The following is an 8,906-nucleotide window of genomic DNA, read 5'->3' on the forward strand; positions in this document are numbered from 1 at the left end:
AAGAAATCAGGCCTGATAAACTTAGTACAGAATTGTAAACCACAAAGATCGAAATAACAATAAATTGTAAATAACAAAGACGAAAATAGCAATGAATTTTAAACCATAAGGATATAAGTGTAATTTTTCAAAAACTATAGGGATAAAAATTGTAATTTAGTTGGAGAAAGCAAAATGGGTGAAGCAGGAGAAATGGATGCCATATTTGATTTTGATTGGTGGGAAATTGGTGTTAATGTAAGGAAATGGGCTCATCACTTATCGCCAAATGGGCTCGGCCCGGCCCGGGACCGCCGGAGGACCGGGACCGGGACCGACAAAGGACCGGCCCGGGACCAGGACCGGTAAGGACCGGTTATGGGACCGAAAACCGGGACCGGTTGAGGTTTTTGGTAGTTTCGTGGGACCGGGACCGACCGGGACCGAGACCGGTTATGGGACCGACTATGGACCGGCCCGGCCCGGCCCGAAAATTCAATTAATTTTATAAATAAATGTATTTTTAAATAATTTTATAATGTATTTTTATAAGAAAACGTAATTTTAATTATATTAAAACGCATTTTTAAAGTGTATTTGAATGACCCAATTGTAAATTTTATAATGTATTAAAAATATACATCATTAAAAAAATAAAATAAAAAATCTTATTTTTTTAATGAAGGACCGGTTGGGACCGGTGGCCCATAACCGGTTATAAAGTACCTATACCGGTCCTATCATTTTTGACCGGGACCGGGACCGAGACCGGGACCGGTTACGTCGGGACCGGTTATGGCCGGTTATGAGAATGGTGAGGACCGATTAGGACCGGCCCGGGACCGGTTTTTGGCCATCTCTACTTATCAATATCATTAATGGATATTGGATAGAAACAACCCTTCTCTGATTGGTTCTTAGGCTTCCATGTGGGCTTCATCCAATCTCTAGTCTACTCTACTACAATAACCAAATCCAATCTATCAGATTTTGTTGCACATCATGACAAGGAGACTGATTCAATTAGAGTATACTATACTTTCAAAAGGGTAATTTAGTCAATTTCACTATTAATTTGAAATAGTCATGGAAATGGTGAACAACAAAGTCCGTAAGGGTATTTTCGTCTTTATCAAAATATGGTAATATCGTTTTTTGAATTGGTTTAGTCAAAATCTATTGTAATAGAAAGCAAACAAGTCATATAAGCAAGTAAGGAGACAAAGTCGTATGAAGATGTTGAGTGGAATGTAGACATGAACGTGAATTTGTTGATATGAAAAAAGTGGAAGCAAGTAGAAATGTCAAGAATCTTCAAAAACAGTAAAAGATGGATGTAGAAAGTAAAACCTCTGATGACCTCAGTCTCACTTTCAAATAGTTAACAATGATTGATTGTTTCGATACTATCAAATTTGAAGACCCATTTCCACCGACCATTCTTTATCAATTTTGCAATCCCAACGAACACAACGTTTTCTAGGTAACGAAAACATACATTTAAAGGAACTGACGTCTTATCATGTGTGTTAACCAAAGTAGTAAGCTTGGTCGAAGTACGTATTATATATACTCGTACATAAATGATATATAGATACAATACGATTATAAATATATAAAAGAAAGAAAATGATGAATGGGATGATTGTGGTTATGAAATCCAATTTGAGGTTTTGATTGTGTTTTTTTTTCTTCACAATAATAAGATTGAACATAAAAAGGTGAAGGCACCAATGGGTTACTTAGATCTGGTCTGCCCTTTTTTTCTATAGCAAACACAATCATTAACCTAACTCCAATTATTTCACTTTTATTGCATCAATCTATACATATACATATACCTATACTAAACTAAATATACCTGCTTTTATATCTGTATCAATATATTCGATTCGAACTCGATAATCATTTCTCAAACTTGAACTCGACTCGAAAACTCGCGAGTAATTAAAAACTAAACTCGAACTTGATTGCAGTTTTTTAAATTCAAACTCGAGCTCAAACACTACTCGAATCAAACTCACCCGTCGAAATTTATGAAATTTTAAGGTCTTCTCTTATCTCTTATAAATTATAAAACTTAAAAGGTGTTCTCTTAAATTTTAGAAAAACCAAGTGATCCACCTCAAACTTCATTATCAAATAGATAAAGTTACAAACTTTATCACCTCCCTCTTTTTTTATAACACATCTTCATCCTTTTTTTTTTTACTATCTCTCCTTTAATGTGAGACAATTTCACCAACATTTTTATAGTTTTTTTTTGAATTATGATTTAAAAAAAATATATTGATTAGTTTTTATAGTTAAAAATGCATAATATTATTCAAATATATAAAAATATAAGACATTTTTATTACATTATATATACATATTATGTTATAAAATTGATTATATATTTAAAACTAATTATTGATAAAAACAATTCAATATCTCACGAGCTTTTTGAGTAGGATATTGGGTAGCTCGACTCGACTTGTTAATATATCAAGTCGAGTTCGAGTTTAAGCCGAGTCTATCCGAGTAGCTCGTGAGCTGTCTCATGTTGTTTACATCTTTAATTCTTCCATATAATATCTTCAACAGTTATATTATATATATATATATATATATATATGTGTGTGTGTGTGTATGTTTTTTTGTTTCTTTTTTTCTTTTTAAATTTGAAAATGTCTCAATTCTCTCTCATTTTCTTCTCTATTTTAAAAGAGAGTTTAACATAACTATTAGAGCAAATTTTTTCTTAAATCTCAAAAATTTCTAACATAACATCGTTGTTAGAGATGCTCTTAGGACCCGTTTCTTGTATTATTATTTTTCTTGTTACATTATTGTCAACTCAACTCACTAAATTAAAAACATCTAGAAAACCCCATAATGATAATTACTTTTATATATAAGAACCATTTTCTGGGTTCCATTGATTTTTAATACATCAATAAATACATGAAACTAATAAAATGTTATTTTACACCAAGTTTAAGGTATAAAATAAAAGTTGTTATACAAGAATTCCGAAATGTAGCTGATTTATAACAACTCTTTATAATGGCAATGACTTATCAAAACTACACTTTTGACTTACTAAAACATCTTATTAAAAATTTGATCTTAAATAATTCATTTATGGCTTAAAACATCTATACGTTATGAATTTAGAATATCAAGAATCATAGCATTAAGTTTAAAGTGATATTCTGCTAATCTACACGAATTTAGAATGTAATTCACATTTTACATACATTTCGTATAATAAATTCATATCAGTGTTCTATAATCATCTATATAGAATTTTAAAAATTAACATGAGATTTAAAAAAAAAAAAAACAATGGTAGGGCAGGTAAAAAGAATCCCATGATTTGGTAACATGTTGTTAAGGTTAGATGCCGACCAAGCATCACGATGTTGGTTTTATCATAAGCTTTAATAATTAGTTAAATATATAATATTTATGATTTTATTAAATAATAATAATAATTAATAATGATGCATTCATTGCTTGCTAAAACTACCTACTCTCATTTTTAGCAATAACACACCAAATCTGTCGCTCTTTTGGACGGTTTTTGTTTTACTATTTAATCAACTTTAAAACTTTATTTTTAATATATCTTTTGTCTTAAAATAAATATTCATAATAAAAATGATATATTATTTTAAAAATATATAATTATTATACTTATTAAATAAGTAGATGACACTTTTACCCTTAATAATAAAGAGAGAATTTTTTATATAATCATATAATTAAGAAAAACTAAAATAAAAATAGGGCACTAAAATTAGAACCAAGAAAGTACTAATTAATTTAATATAATAAATCTTATTTATGTATTAAGATATTTTTACGTAACCAAATAACTAATTTTTATGTGATTTTTTTAATATAATAAGAAATGATTATATAAAAGATTGTCCGCCAAATGGACTTGTTAAGTATGTATTAAATTTTAAGCAGGATAAGATTAAAGACCCTAATAATTTTATAGAAGTCAATGCATAATATGATGTCATTTTATTCTCACATTATTATATAAAAGTCAACCATTGTTAAACTGGATGACCCTCCATCTTCCGACTACTTACAACACCACGCCTCCACTTACTTTTTAAATTTCTATTTCTATTTCTATTTCTATTTCTATTTCATCCATCATTTATTTATCTATATATATATATACCTACACATATACATGTATATACACATAAACTTGGAATCGTGTAAGGTAGAGGTGGCCAAAATTCGGTCCCGGGCCGGGCCTTAACCGGTCCCTACCGGGCCTAATCGTGACAAAAACCGGCGGTAACCGGTCCCGACATAACCGGTCCCGGTCCCGGTCCCGGTCCCGGTGATTTTCCTTGTAACCGGTCAAGGTTATTAGTAACCGGTTGTCCCAACCGGTCCCGGTCCCGGTCCCATAACCGGTCCCGATCGGGCCTATTCAAAAAAAAAAATGATTTTTTTTTTAAAATTTTGGTTATTAATAAATTTTTAATATGTTATTAATATGTTTGTAATATGATATTTTGAATATGTTTTATTATAAATACATTTTACTATAAATACGTTTTGTTATATATATATATATATATACGTTTATAAATACGTTTTGTTGTAAATATGTTTAAAAATACACAATAAAAATACGGTTTATTATATATATACGTTTCGTTGACTTTCGTTGACCGGGCCGGGCCGGGCCGGGCCTATAACCGGTTACATAACCGGTCCCGGTCTTAACCGGTCCCGGTCCCAAAAAACGTCAAAAACCCTAACCGGATCATAACCGGCGGTCCCACAACCGGTCCCTACCGGTCCCGGTCGGTCCCGGTCCCTCTCCGGTCCCGGTCCCGGTCCTCCGTCGGTTACGGGCCGGGCCGGGCCCATTTGGCCATCTCTAGTGTAAGGTAAGAATTATGGTAAGAATGTGATAACAGAATCTTCATCTACCTGTTTTTATCACTATAACTAAAATTTTAACAAATTCATATATGCGAGTGATTGAAGGATGAGATATCACATTTGTTGGGAAAGGGAACAAATGTTACCTTATAAGGTGCTTGATAGTTCATACCTCCTTTATCAGACGTGTTTTAAAGTTGTGGATCCAGGTCTGTGAACAATATCTAGTATGACTGCCATGAGATGTTACAAATGATGTTAGAGCTGGTAATCCGACCAGTGTGCTAGCAAGGACGTTGGGCTCCTAAGAGGAGTGGATTGTGATATCCCATATTGATTGGAGAGAGGAACAAAGTTTACCTTATAAGGGTCTTGAAACCTCCTCTATCAAATATGTTATAAAACCATGAATTCAGTTGTATGGACAAAGCGGATAATATTTATTACAGTTGGCTTGGGATGTTACAATAAATTTTGTGAAGATTAAGGTTGATGAAAATAATTGAAGGTAGTAGAAGAATCGTGTATCTGATCAGCAATCAGCAATCAATTGAAAAATAATTGAATGTCCGTGATTTTCAATTGTTAGATCAAAAAATCAACCAATCCAATGGTTTATAAGTATTCTCATCATTAATTACAATAACTTTTATTCTTACTAGAAACCAATTATATATATATATATATATATATATATATATATATATAAAGTGAATACATGTATATGTATCTTTTGTTGTATTTTCAAAATTTATGTGTCGTTTTCTAGTTACCTTGGCGTGGTAGATTAAGTTTCCTTTCATTGGCAATAAAAGAAGACCGTGACAAGTGCTTGTGTTTCATATTCGTATGAACGACGATGCAATATCAATACGTTATTGTATGTTAAATATGGATGCAACTTTTTAGGAAGATGAAAACGTTCATTATCTTCGATTATTTTTATAGTTGTTGTTCAAATGGAACTAAACAAAACAAAGAAGGAAAAAAAAATGTCATTTTCCTATTTACCGACAACATTTAAATAAAAAAGAATTGAGAAAAATGTTAGACCATCCTATCAATTAATTATAAAATTAAAGAAACAAATAGTAATCGTGGTCATTGTCATCATTTAAAATATATATATATATATATATATATATATATATATATATTAAGAATAATGTGGATTGCTTTAAACGTCATAGACTTAAACTTCATTTTATTTATAAAAATGTATTTAAAAACTACATAACCGTAAGATGAAACAACCTTAAAATATATAAACAGATAAAAACTAAAGGCATTGCAATTGCATAATAAGATTTAGTTAAAAGTAAAATAGCATCCGGCTACAATGACATATCCTAAGGTTCCAACATGCATATGTTCTAATATCATTCAGAAAACGTTTGAAATGTGTTAAAACAATAATATTATCTATTTTTGTTGAGGTTTCAACAAAGTTTCTCGAGTAAGTATGCATATAGATACTAGAGAACAAATGTCTGTCTATCTAATCATATACAAATATCATGTTCTGCCAATATTTATCTAGTTATCCTTATAAGAAACTTGGTCTATGAAAGGACTGGTCGGGTTCTTGATTGATCTCGAGTCTGAAAACTGGTAATTAGACTGGTATGAGACTAATAGTCCTAACCATTGAACCGCCGTTAATATACAAGAGTTTTATTTCCCTTCCGCAAAATTAATTAGACATTTGGATATATATTTGTCATTACTATAGAAACATCCCGCAAATATGATATTTTAAAAGGGCTATGACATGTCTGAATTTGGTCATTAGCCAGACCGTTTAATTAGGTTTTAAATAGACAAAAACGAGACCTTTTAAACCCGTGGCTGAGATTCCATTAATAGTCTCTCTCTCTCTCTCTCTCTCTCTTCCTTTAATTACAATGATACGAGTAAAACTTAAAATGAGAGATAAGATTTGTATTTTGATGAAGAATTTTTTGTGTTTTATTTATTGTTTTTGTTGATAAAATATTTATTTATTTATTGGACGAAATAAATGAGTGGTGGTAAAGTTATTATTTATATTTAAAATGCAAAAGTAATAATGGCAATTAAGTTTGAAATATAAAATACAATTACAACCAGTAGCTTGTTCATTTGGGAATAATTATAAATTATAAATTATAAATAGTTAGATGGTTTGGACTTGAAAACGAAGTGTATGTTTTTAAAACATTAATTAAAAAACCATTAATTTTTTATTAAAAAAATCCATTAATTTATTCAAAAGGTTCTGATCATAGAAAGAGCAACCTTACTATACCTTATTATAAATTAATTAACATAGTTGCTAAAAATAAAATTAAATATATTAACTATTTGTTTGTAGGAATGGTGTAGCTCAATTGGTAAAAGAGTGGGGTTATAAAACAAGTTGCAAATTTGATCTTGGATCTTCCTGCTAGCTTTAGCCGTTGAGTGAGTCAAAAAAATGCCTTATCACATTGGTATCCTTGGAAACAACTTCCATGTGGAACCAGTTGTAGTTGTCGGTAATCAACTTTTGTCCAAACATATTAACCATTTTTTGTATTTTATACTTCGAAAAATATGATCGAATACATAATTTTATTCAACTAACTGTAAGATCCCATGTTAGTTAGGAAGGGAACGAAAGTTGACTTATAAGGGACAAAATACATCCTCTATCAGACGCGTTTTAAAACAGTGGGTCCAGGTATGTAGACAAAATGGACAATAACTGATACGGTTAGTCTAAGATGTTACACATGGTATCAAAGCCGGGAACCAGATTGGTGTACCAGCAAGGACTTTGGCTCTCAGGGGTAGACTGTAAGATCTCACATTGGTTTGGGACGGGAACGAAAGTTGCCTTATAAGAGACATGATACCTCCTTTATTAAATGTAGTCTAAAACCATGCATACAAGTGTGTGGACAAAGCATACAATATCTAATACGATAGGTCTGAAATTTAACACTACATTTGCTAAGATTATCTAGTTTATTTACTAAGAGCTATCTTATTAGCCAATATTAAATTTATCCCTTAATTTATCAAAAATAGCTTTATTTTCATTTTCATTTGGTCAATATTTCAAAAAATAAATAAAATTTTCATCGCTTATAATGCAAGTAACCGTAAAACCCAACAACTACTCTTAACTCTTTTATTAACTACGGGCTTGCATAGACATAGCTTTCATATCATATAGTTGACTTTGACTCGAAATCAATAATATACATATGTATTTATTTGACGATTATATAAATTATACAGAGGTTTAATCATTTAAAATATATGAGATCCGTAAGTACTTTTAACTTAAGATTTTGTTCATATGATCTTTTTCATAATATAAAACTTTTTACGTATATTTTTTATTGTCAAAAATGTTCATATTAGGAACTGAGTATACATGAAAACAAATATATTAATTTTTTTTTCAAACGTTCCAACTAAAAATGAGTTATATTATTTATTAAAAAACAAAAAAAAAGTGTAAAATATTAATTTAGGGATGATGTTGTTTTTGGCACGTCATCTAAGTTTATACGAAACATAATAATTACAAAAAGATTTGGTATTAAGTAATTTGATCATTTTAATTAGTAAAAGAGACGATGCATGTGTAATAAGAAAGTGTCAAATGCCATTTTTACACTAACAACCACCGTAAAGATGTGCGGTCGACGTAAATCACATATGATTCAATTGTTTTCTTTTTATTTTTTGGTTATTCTCGTATGAACCTATATATATATATATATATATATATATATATATATATATGGGAGCGATCAAATGCAAACCATTCAATTTGTACAAACCGTGCAAACCTCATTCAACCAATCATAATTTTTCATTTGTTCATTTTTTTGTAATTATGAGAGGTTGATTAATCATTTTTATTGTGGATGGTGTTAATCATAGATATTATCATCTTCATTATTTTAATTTTTAGAGAAATACATGAAACAGTTTCATTAATTTTAGATAAATACATGAAACAGTTTCATTAAGTATTATATGAAACA

Source organism: Cynara cardunculus (genome assembly GCF_001531365.2).
Source record: "Cynara cardunculus var. scolymus isolate 2C chromosome LG 13, CcrdV1, whole genome shotgun sequence".
Classification (NCBI taxonomy): domain Eukaryota; kingdom Viridiplantae; phylum Streptophyta; class Magnoliopsida; order Asterales; family Asteraceae; genus Cynara; species Cynara cardunculus.